This window comes from Dioscorea cayenensis, chromosome 20 (assembly GCF_009730915.1).
Source record: "Dioscorea cayenensis subsp. rotundata cultivar TDr96_F1 chromosome 20, TDr96_F1_v2_PseudoChromosome.rev07_lg8_w22 25.fasta, whole genome shotgun sequence".
NCBI lineage: Eukaryota > Viridiplantae > Streptophyta > Magnoliopsida > Dioscoreales > Dioscoreaceae > Dioscorea > Dioscorea cayenensis.
Window position 1 is genome coordinate 7,450,496 of NC_052490.1, and position 9,968 is coordinate 7,460,463.

The 9,968-nt window shown below is 44.7% G+C and overlaps 1 non-coding gene across 1 annotated transcript; it reads right to left on the minus strand.

The window, feature by feature from the left end:
* Positions 1-674: 674 nt before the first annotated feature.
* Positions 675-781, minus strand: LOC120252312. Its single transcript, XR_005533853.1, has one exon. It is a non-coding gene; the product is annotated as a small nucleolar RNA R71 (small nucleolar RNA).
* Positions 782-9,968: the final 9,187 nt, after the last annotated feature.

The window sequence follows — 9,968 nt, forward strand, 5'->3', positions numbered from 1 at the left end:
AGTTTATTGATTTAGCCATTATTTCTTCAATTCTATACATTTGCTTCTTTTTAGTCATTTTTGCACATATTTTTCCTTTTACTTGCCTTTATTTTGTTTTACTGTCGTCCTCTTATTTCCTAATCATTGACTCTCATTACTGTGCAAGGCACCATCTTATGACACGCGCCAATCAAGCAAATCTTGTAGAACCTGTCAACGAAATCGAGAGAACCTTGCATCAAAGACTGAGAGAGGTGGCTGAGAGTTCAGAACATGAAGGAACAAGAGTTGAGATTAGTGAACCTTCAGTCATGGCAGAACCAAGGCGCACCTTGTCTGATTATGGAAGGCCTTAGTTTACTGGTGAGGAATTCAGTGTGCATGCTCCCACCGTGCCTGCTAATAACTTTGAAATCAAAGCAAGCACAATTGGGATGGTCCAAAATTCTGTACAATTTGATGGGTTGGCTGATGAAGACCCGCATGCTCATTTGTCTCGCTTCCTCCAAATTTGTTCCACCTTCAAGATTAACTCAGTGTCCGATGATGCGATAAGATTGAGATTATTCCCTTTCAGTCTAAGGGGAGCGACATATAGATGGCTCACTTCATTGGCTCGGGATCGATCACCACATGGAAGGAAATGGTGGACAAATTTCTTGCTAGGTATTTCCCACCAAGCAAAAGCCGCTAGATTGAGACAAGAGATTTACGCATTCCCACAAGGGGACTCCGAGACACTCTTTGAGGCACATGAGAGATTCAAGGATCTCCTATGCAAGTGTCCCCATCATGGCTTTTCCTCATGGATGAGGATCCAGATGCTTTACAAATGGCACTGAAATTATGCAACCAGACGACTCATCGATCTTTGCGGAGGGGGTCATTGAGTAGTAAAAACCCACGAGGATCTTTGAAATCTTGATTGAAAAACATGGCAAGTAATGAGTGTCATTGGTCTACTAGGCAAAAAAACCCCCTAAAGGCAGTTTGGAATTTATGAGATAAATGACAACACTGCGCTAACCGCCAAGGTTGAGGCCCTAACAAAGAGATTCGATCGGTTTGTGTTGGAGTGCGAGCTCAAATTGCAGTGCGATTTTGTCTTGCGAGACTTGTGGGGCCGGGCATGCTCTGCATTCGGGTGCCCAATTTCAATAGCCTCGGATGCCCCGAGTTGAGGCGAGTTGATTATGTTGGGGGAGCTCCCGGAGGCCAGGGGAATCCTTATGGAAACACATATAATCCGAGGGTGGAGGAATCACCCAAATTTTTTTCTTGGGGTCAACAATAGCAACATCAGCCCCCGCAGCCACAGGGACTTCTACCTCAACCTCTTCAGCAGCCCGAGAAGAAGTTCACCATTGAAGATGTGTTAGCAAGGTTTATGATCAATACAGAGGCAAAATTTGTGAACATCAACAACCAATTCATTTGAAGTAAACACTTTTTTTTTGAGGAATGTTCAAGCCTCCATTCAATCATTGGAAAAACCGGGTGGGGCAACTTGCTAGGGGCAAACTCGGGAGCGACCGCCGGGTAGCTTACCTAGTAACACTGAAAATAATCCAAGGGAGCATTTGAAAGCCGTCACTCTCAGGAGCGGGAAGCAGGTTGAAGCACGAGCCGAGGAGGGCTCAAGCACTAAACATTATGGGGGTAGCCGCATGGGAAGACCCTAAGCCATCGAGAGTGAACTTGAAGGGGTAAAGGAAAAAAACAAGATGAAGGAACCATTCAACTACCAACACCAAGGATACCCAGTACAAGCCGGTGATCCCCTATCCAGGCTAAGGTGAGGCAAGATAAGGGCGAGGCTCGATTCAAGAAATTCCTCAATGTATTCAAGCGGTTGCACATAAATATCCCTCTTGTTGAGCGTTAACTTTCGGATGCCCAAGTATGCAAAGTTTATGAAAGACCTAGCGACTAATAAGAGAAAAATTGGAGGAATTAGAAAGCAGTTGCACTACCAGGAGCTGCTCTGCAATGATTCGAGAGGAAGCTCCACGAGAAATTGGTGATCCGGGAGTTTCATTATTCCATGTGTGATTGGGGAAGGCATGCAAGAAAAAGCCTTAGCAGACTCTGGGGCTAGCATCAATGTAATGCCTTACAAGCTGTTTTTAAAATTGGGATTAGAAGACATGAGGCCCACAAGGATAATGATACAACTTGCAGATCGTTCTATCAAGAAGCCCCACGGTGTTGTTGAGGATGTGCTAGTTAGAGTAGACAAGCTCATTGTCCTTGTGGATTTCGTTATTCTTGATGTGGATGATGATGTTGAAGTCCCATTGATCCTCGGGCGACCATTTCTTAACACCGCCGGTGCCCTCATTGATGTAAAAGGGGAAAAAAATGACATTGAGAGTGGGGGATGAGGAAGTCATTCTCACTCTTCCCGTGGCCATGAAACACACCTTGGACCATGACGATCCCTCTACTTTCTTGATGAAAGCTGATATGATTATTCTTGATTGTGTGCGGGAGGTCTTGGCAATTAACCCCTTGGATGAATTCTTGGAAGGAATGGATAGCGATGAGTGCAAGGAGAACAACCCACTTCCACACATGTAAAGCATGTAGGCTATGTGGGGAACATTTCCGTGGCCGAGTAATAAGAAGAAATCAACCACAAGGAAAAATTTGGTGTAAGAGGGACAAGAAAGCGAAAAAGTGGGGATGGATTGCACACTATCACCACCACGGGAGATCGATCGACTATTCTTGAGGGAAAAGGGTAAATTCCGTGTCTTTTTCATGCCTCTCGATGAGTTTCCCATCTTGGAGCACTTCTCTTGGGCTTGGAGGTAAGTCCCCACCATTTGATCCACCTTGAGGTAAGAAAAAGGTACGTCGAGCTAATGACGTTAAACAAGCGCTTCTTGGGAGGCAACCCAAGTTTTTAAATTCATCGTCTTTAAATTTTCGTATTTCTTTTAGTTGCTTAGTTTCTATATTGTGGTTGAATGCTTATGTTTGTGTGTTTTTCGTATTTTTCTTTTGTTGATGTTTTTGTGCTCAACTCATGCTTTGGTTTGCTCGCTTGTATTTGGCCTTGAATTAGTATTGTTTAGTTGTGTTTCATTGTCATCCCGGCGCTTAAATGGTTGTAATTCGTATTTTATTGAGTGTGCAAGAGGAACCATGCCAATTTTTCAATTTTCCAGGTTCATACGGGCTGTATACGGCCCGTATGGACACTTGTGGCATGTTCCAGGGCCTTGCGGGCATCATTGCGGCCGCAAAGAGACCCTTCGCGAGGAGTATTTTTCATGGGCTGTTGGTCTCACGGGCGCCATGCGCCCGCGAGGCCGCCCGTGAGGCTCTCGGCCTCACGCTGCGCGCGTGGGCTGAGAGGCTCACTGGCGCCATGCCCCCGCATGGGCGCCCGTGAGCCTTTCAGGCTGGTTTTTTTCAGCCCATGTGGGCACCATGCGCCTGCATGGGACCCGCATGGGCTGGGCTGCCCATTAAAGGGGCTTTGTCCCCCTTTCTCTCTCCACTCTCTCCTCCTTCTTCTCCTCTTGTTTTCCTCTCATCTCTCCCTCACTCTACCTCATTTCTTCACCATTTTTTTTTAGTTTTCTTCTCTAATCACCTCTCCTCCATCTTGCAAACTCACTCTTGGGTTTTTAATCGGAGTTTTATCAACCGTTTCGCGGATCTCATCACCCCAAAGCCTCGAAAGCCCTAATTCTAGGTTTTTGCTACAAACTTGGTTTTATTGTGTTCTCACTTTATCTTTGAAGCTTGAATGACATATTTGGTTGTTGTGATGTGGTGTATGCTTTGTTTCTTTGAGTTTTTCCTTCATTTTTGTAAATTTTTGGGAAGCTAGATGTCTAGGAGAAACTCTTGCAAAAATATTTTTCGCGAGTTACTTTGTAGCAATGGCTGAAATTTTTCATTCTTCACATAGAAATTGTTGTGCTTTCAATTTTTCATTAATTCCATGATGATATAGTTATCTCCTATGAATGTATTCATAAAAAAATATTGGTTTGATCACTTGTTTTTTTGTGGTATAGGGTATGCCGATCAAGCGAGTTCTAACAAAGCGGCCCGCGACGCGATGCGGCATCAAGTGGAGTGCCATCCTTTGCCTTACCACAACATAGGGCACGCTATAATCTCTTACGGTCCAAGCCCTTTTGGTATCATCCGTACAATTGACCGCAATGACCTCGAAGTTCTAGGTTTGGCCGAGACCGTGGCGGAGTTAATCAATCATGATGGTTGGGACAGAATTTTTCTCAATTAGTGATCCGGCCTACCGTGAGCTCACCTTGGAGGTCCTCAGCACGATTGAATTAGCGAGACCATCCGGGATAACCTTCCAAGCCTTTGGAATAATGCACGCTATTACTGACGAACAATTGGGTTGTTTCTTGGGCTTGTATGATGAGGGATTCGTGAACACACCCGGCATGTCAGCGTCTTCCAGTGACTTTCCGGCCACCATGACACACACACGGTTACGGAACATTATCTACGGTCGGCGCATGAATGAGTCAAGGAAAGCATCCCGTCTTCACAATCCTGCACATCGTTATGTTCATGCACTGTTGAGTCGAGGTATTGGTGGCGGGGGTGGCGACCTTTGGGGGTAATCACTCGCTCGACTTACTCATGCTATATAGCATCATTGAGCACTACCCGATCCACCTTGGTCACCTCTTTTGCCGAGTTGTTTGTCCATCGGGTACTTATACACGCCTTGGATCTATTTTTTTGCTTTGGGCCATTTATCACCACGTATGATTCGAGGTATGGGTTTGATTGAGCACACCGGGACTTACACATTGTTGGTGGATTTTTCACCCTTGGGGATGGCTACTATGTTTTCCATGGGGATGGTGGAGAAAGCAGCGGTGACACATATACCATTATTCGATACTCACCTACGGGGGAGGCGCATCACCACTTCTCCACCCAGCAGTCGATTACGAGCTGGAAGGCGCGCCACCCTCGGTTGAGCTTCGCCTTGGGGAGATTCGAGGCGAGATTCGTTCCCTTCGCCAAGGACATCAAGAGACTACTGAGACAGCGAGGGCAGGTTGGCAAGGGATATCTGCGAAGTCCTTTCTTTTCGTGCGTGGGTCTTCTTCATCCTCTGGCACCACCTCAGGGACTACCACATCCTTAGCACCAGCTGCACCTGTTGATGAGCACCACCCGCTTAGGGAGACTTCTCACGCAGTTGTTGCCTCTCCTCCTTTCCCCTTTGCTAGCGTTGTTGCCCAATGAGTCGTGCTTTTCACTGAACACTCTTCATCAACCAAATGGGGCGAGTCTCTTTTTCCCTTCCCTTTCATGCTTTATTTAATTATTATGAATTCTACACCATGTTACTGCTGATTAGTGTACATTGAGGGGCAATGTACAATTGTAGGTAGTGGGGATGGGATGGGCTATTTGCATGCTTACTTCACCGGTGATAGCTATGATTTATTGTTAAGAACCTCATGGCTTGAATGAATGATAGTAATGAGTTGTAGTGTTATTTGTGCTATAAAGGAAGTCATGTTTTCTTTCTAGTGTTTTCTTCACAACTTTGACACAGTACTTCTACCTTGTTTGCCCTAGCTAACCCACTACTTTGATTTAAAGTGTTAGAGTGGTAAATTCATCCCTCAATGGTCTTTTAAGAGCTTTTGGTTCTTTTGTTCATTTTGTTTTATCCCTAAGTGAAGTTTTGCATGAAAGTGCTCAGGAGACATGTATATAATTGTTATCTAAAAAAAAAAAAATTTTGAAAAAAAAAATGAGTCTATGTCAGTATTCCTCTGCTAATTTAGCATGAATGCGTCTATGTAGATTGTAATCAAGTAAGTTGGGTGGCTCTTGTGCCTAATTAGCATGTGCATCCTTACGAAAGATTATAAGATATTTTTGTATGCGAGTCTACGTTAGGCGGACTCGGATAAATAAATAAAGAAAGAAAAGAAGTATTTGTTCTCCCGGACTCAATCATGCATTCACTTAGTTACTAAAGTGTTGAATGTGGACGAAGGACTCTTGACCTACTATTGAGGGGTGTCTTTAACATTTTTAACACCGGTAGTCATTGAATGTGGTGTGAATAGGGAGAGCGAGGGATGAAGCATACACACACTCACGAGGAAAGCACTCTAGAGGAATCATGACTATCTCTCTTGAGTTAGTTATTGTACAACTCATTTCCTTGAATTCATTTCATACGTGCACTGTGGGGTTCTTCACTATTTGAGCTTGAGGGTCGTACGTTTGAGTCGTTTATCATTCCGCCCTTATTCTTTTATGTGTGTTTGCTTGGGGACAAGCAAGCGCTTAGGAAATGAGGATGTATAAGTGATAAGCGCCTAAATGTATGTATTTTATATGTATTAATCTTGTATCATTTGTGAATATGTTAGCGAATTGATGCACGTTTTATGTCTAAATTGGTTATTTTCGAGTGTTGCGGGTCTTAAATGAGGTCGAGCGATGCTCAAAAAAATGTAAATCGGATGAATTCGACACCAAAAAGCGGCATTTTTGGGGGTCCCAGCTATGCGATCTTTATGCGGTATTGTAGCAGGTCATTGTTCTTCTCTGCGGGCATTTGGGCTGTGATTTTCCACGGGCTCCATGCGCTCGCATGGGTGCCCGTGAGGTTTCTTGGAAATTCTCAATACTCGATGCTTTGTGGCGAAAATCTGTGTAAAGACACTATAGCTGAGTCTTGTAGCACCGGCATGTTTTGTGGGCATTTGGTGCATGAGCTTCCACGGGCTCCATGCGCCCGCATGGATGCCCGCATGGACTGACGGGATATAAATGAAACCCGATTTTTTTCTAGGGCAAAGAGAGGAGGTTTTTGGGAGAGTTCTTGGAGCCGATTTTTCACCGGTCTTTAGGGAGGCAAGATCACACGTTTTGGAGAAGGGAAATCAAAGGGAGAAGCTCGGTTTTGGCTAGATCTTCATCGATCTCTTCTTTGGGAGTTTGTGAGCGGCGAGGGAAGCCGCCCCCATCCGGCGTCCGTGGAAGCATTTCCACCTAGCTTGGCTTGTCTTCCTACTTCTATTGTTTGAGGGAGTTTTCTTATACCATTTGTAGTTGTTTTTCATGGACTTGTTGCTTGTATTTGTTTGCATGGGACGAGTAGACCCCAAGGTCACGGATGCTGGGGTGAACCTTAGGGGTGAACTATATGTTGGATGATTTAATTTTTGTCTATTGCAATTGTTGTGTGTTTGTGATTCATTCTTGGTGCATTTGATGTGTTGCTTACATGAGAACTACTGTAAAACCAAGCTGCTAGGGTTGTACTTGGTAGCGTGACCATCGCCCTTGTACTAGACACACCAAGTTTGGAAGGGATTCATGTGCGAATCGCCGTGACCATCGGGTGATGCATGCCCCTCCACCATTAGGGGCTAGACCAAGTTGTGTTCGGCCCTAATTGAGGGATTTCCCCCACTTGTTAATGCAATCGTATGAGGATTTGATCGAGAAGAAAATTATGTGTCAATACTTATACCGGGATTAGGGGTTAATTACCGTGACCATCGGGTTGATCTAATTTAGAAATCTCTAGGGTCCAAACCTTTCAATTGCATGACATTCTTAGCATCCTTTGCACTTTAGTAGCCTCTAGGGAATCAACATCCGTGACCATTTCTTTCCCCTGATTTTATACCCCTACCTTATCGTAGACTCCATTTGTGGTTCTTTTTATTTCAAGTAATAGATTAGAGAAACCCTTGAATCATTCGGCTAGACAATACGCAAAGAGGAAGTAAGAGTAGATTCTTGGGCCGGGGAATATCACCCTCTCGTGCTCGCATGCGAGGGTATTACCAACGACTCCGTGCACTTGCGGATCGCTCACCAATAAGTGTGCAAAAAAATTTTTTTATAGGGTACAGTAATTTTTTTCTAAGTCTTCTAGAAGACACTGCGTAGTATGAAATTCCACGCAGGCGTGTGTTTTTCATTCGAGCTCATCCGAGAGGACACAAGGGTGTGTGATTGCCCTGTGAATGACCTTGTGATGGTCACACGCTTCGTGTGTAATTTCCACATGGGCGTGTGTTTCTTTATAAGTTTAGAGCTTTATCACGAGAAGACACAGGGTCGTGTGTCTGCCCCTTGTCGACCCTATAAAGCTGCAAGCAGGGCATGGGGAATCTCCACACGCTCGTGTGAAACTCTGTAGAGAAAATCCCCTCCAACGGTGAGACATCCGATGGGTATCATCAATGATGTTCTTGTCAGGGTGGACAAGTACATTTTTAATGTAGATTTTTGTGGTGCTAGGCGCCCGATGAGGATACGAGATGTACCTTTAATACTTCGGAGGCCATTCTTGCGGACTTCAAGGTATTGATTGACATGGGACGGTGGGGGAGCTAAAATTGAGAGTTGGAGATGACAAGCTCATTCTTGCCTTGCTAAAAAGCCATCGGCATACTCTTGATTTCGATGATGCTTTGTATTTTCTAGACACTTCTGATGAGATTGTTGATGAATACATCCGAAATGTTTAATCGAGACACGTACGAGGGTTTGTTCAACCAAGAGGTGGAAAAATAAAAAAGTTATGATGCTTGGTTCGTTGAGGAAGTACCATCTCCTCGGGGATCTGAAGAAGGTGCTTGAGGAAGATGAAGAGGGGCAAGGAGACGTCATCGGAAACACTCCAAAGGGCTGTTGGAGATGGGTGTGAACCGACCAAATTGGATGCACCATTGCTAGGTGGTCCCAAGCCCAACAACTGCACCTCTATCTTCAAGAGACTCTGTTCATCATGTTTTCAAAGCTATGGGTAATAGGGCAACCTTTATCTATGAACCCCCATAAGGTAAGACAAGGTACGTCAAGCTTAGTGACGTAAAACAAGCGCTTCTTGGGAGGCAACCCAAGTTTTTAATGTTTTTCTAGTTTTTAGTTATTATTTGCATGAATAAAGCTTTAAGTGCTGGTGTCTTGATTCTTGGATGCTTATGCTATGATTTTTTTTATGGATATTATGGTGTTATCATGTGCCTAATCATGTGTGGAGATGAATCTTTGTCGTTTGAGCGTGTTTTTCGTGTTTTCTCTTGTTAAAATTGCATTGTTAGGCCGTCTCTGAATGTATATCTGTGTTTAGGAACTTTCTGCAGAGCCTGCAAAGTTTTATAAATATCCGAGAGAAAACACTGCGCTTGGGTGTGGAATTTCCTCATGGGACGTGTGTTTTTGTTCAAAACTCATCTGAGAGCGGCACAAGGATGTGGACTCACCCACATGAGGCGACCTTGTGATTTCCACACGCCCATGGGTAATTTCCACGTGGGCGTCCATTTTCTGCGAGACTTAGCAAATTATCACGAGAGCACACGGGCGTGGACTAGCCACTATGGGCGAGACACAGTGACAAACACTACGGGCATGGGTATTTTTCACAAGCCCGTGTGGATCTCTGAGAAGAGCTCTCGCATCCCGGAGAGGACACAGGGGCATCGTTTGCCACTGCGGGTTGGGCTTGTGAATAACCACGCGCGTGCGAGAATATCCATACTGAGTGCGAGACACTTTGATGATTCTCTTTGGTTGGAAAGAGAAGCCCGCGAGGCGTGAGGCTGCCCATGTCGAGTCGAGCGCTGCGGGTGTGGGTATTTTCCGCAGTGTTTTCGAGAGCCACAAGGGCGTGCGTGCGCCCTATGAAGCTCTCTTGTGGAGGTGCAGGCGTGGGTAATTTCCCTGCACGCCCATGTGGATCTTGTGAAATTCAAGAGGCGTGAGTTTTTCTTTAAAATCTTTTTGAATTCTCTTCTTCTTCACTTCCAATCACTCGAAGATCGACTATTGATCAGTCTCCTGGCCCACATATCGCTATTTTAGAGGATTTTTCCGGTTAGTTTACGTGCCGGGATTCGAAGTTTTCATACATATTTCATCGTTAAACCTTTTTACCCTCTCTTCTTCACAAATCTTGTTTTTAATAAATAGAAAGTCTTGAGTTCCATGAA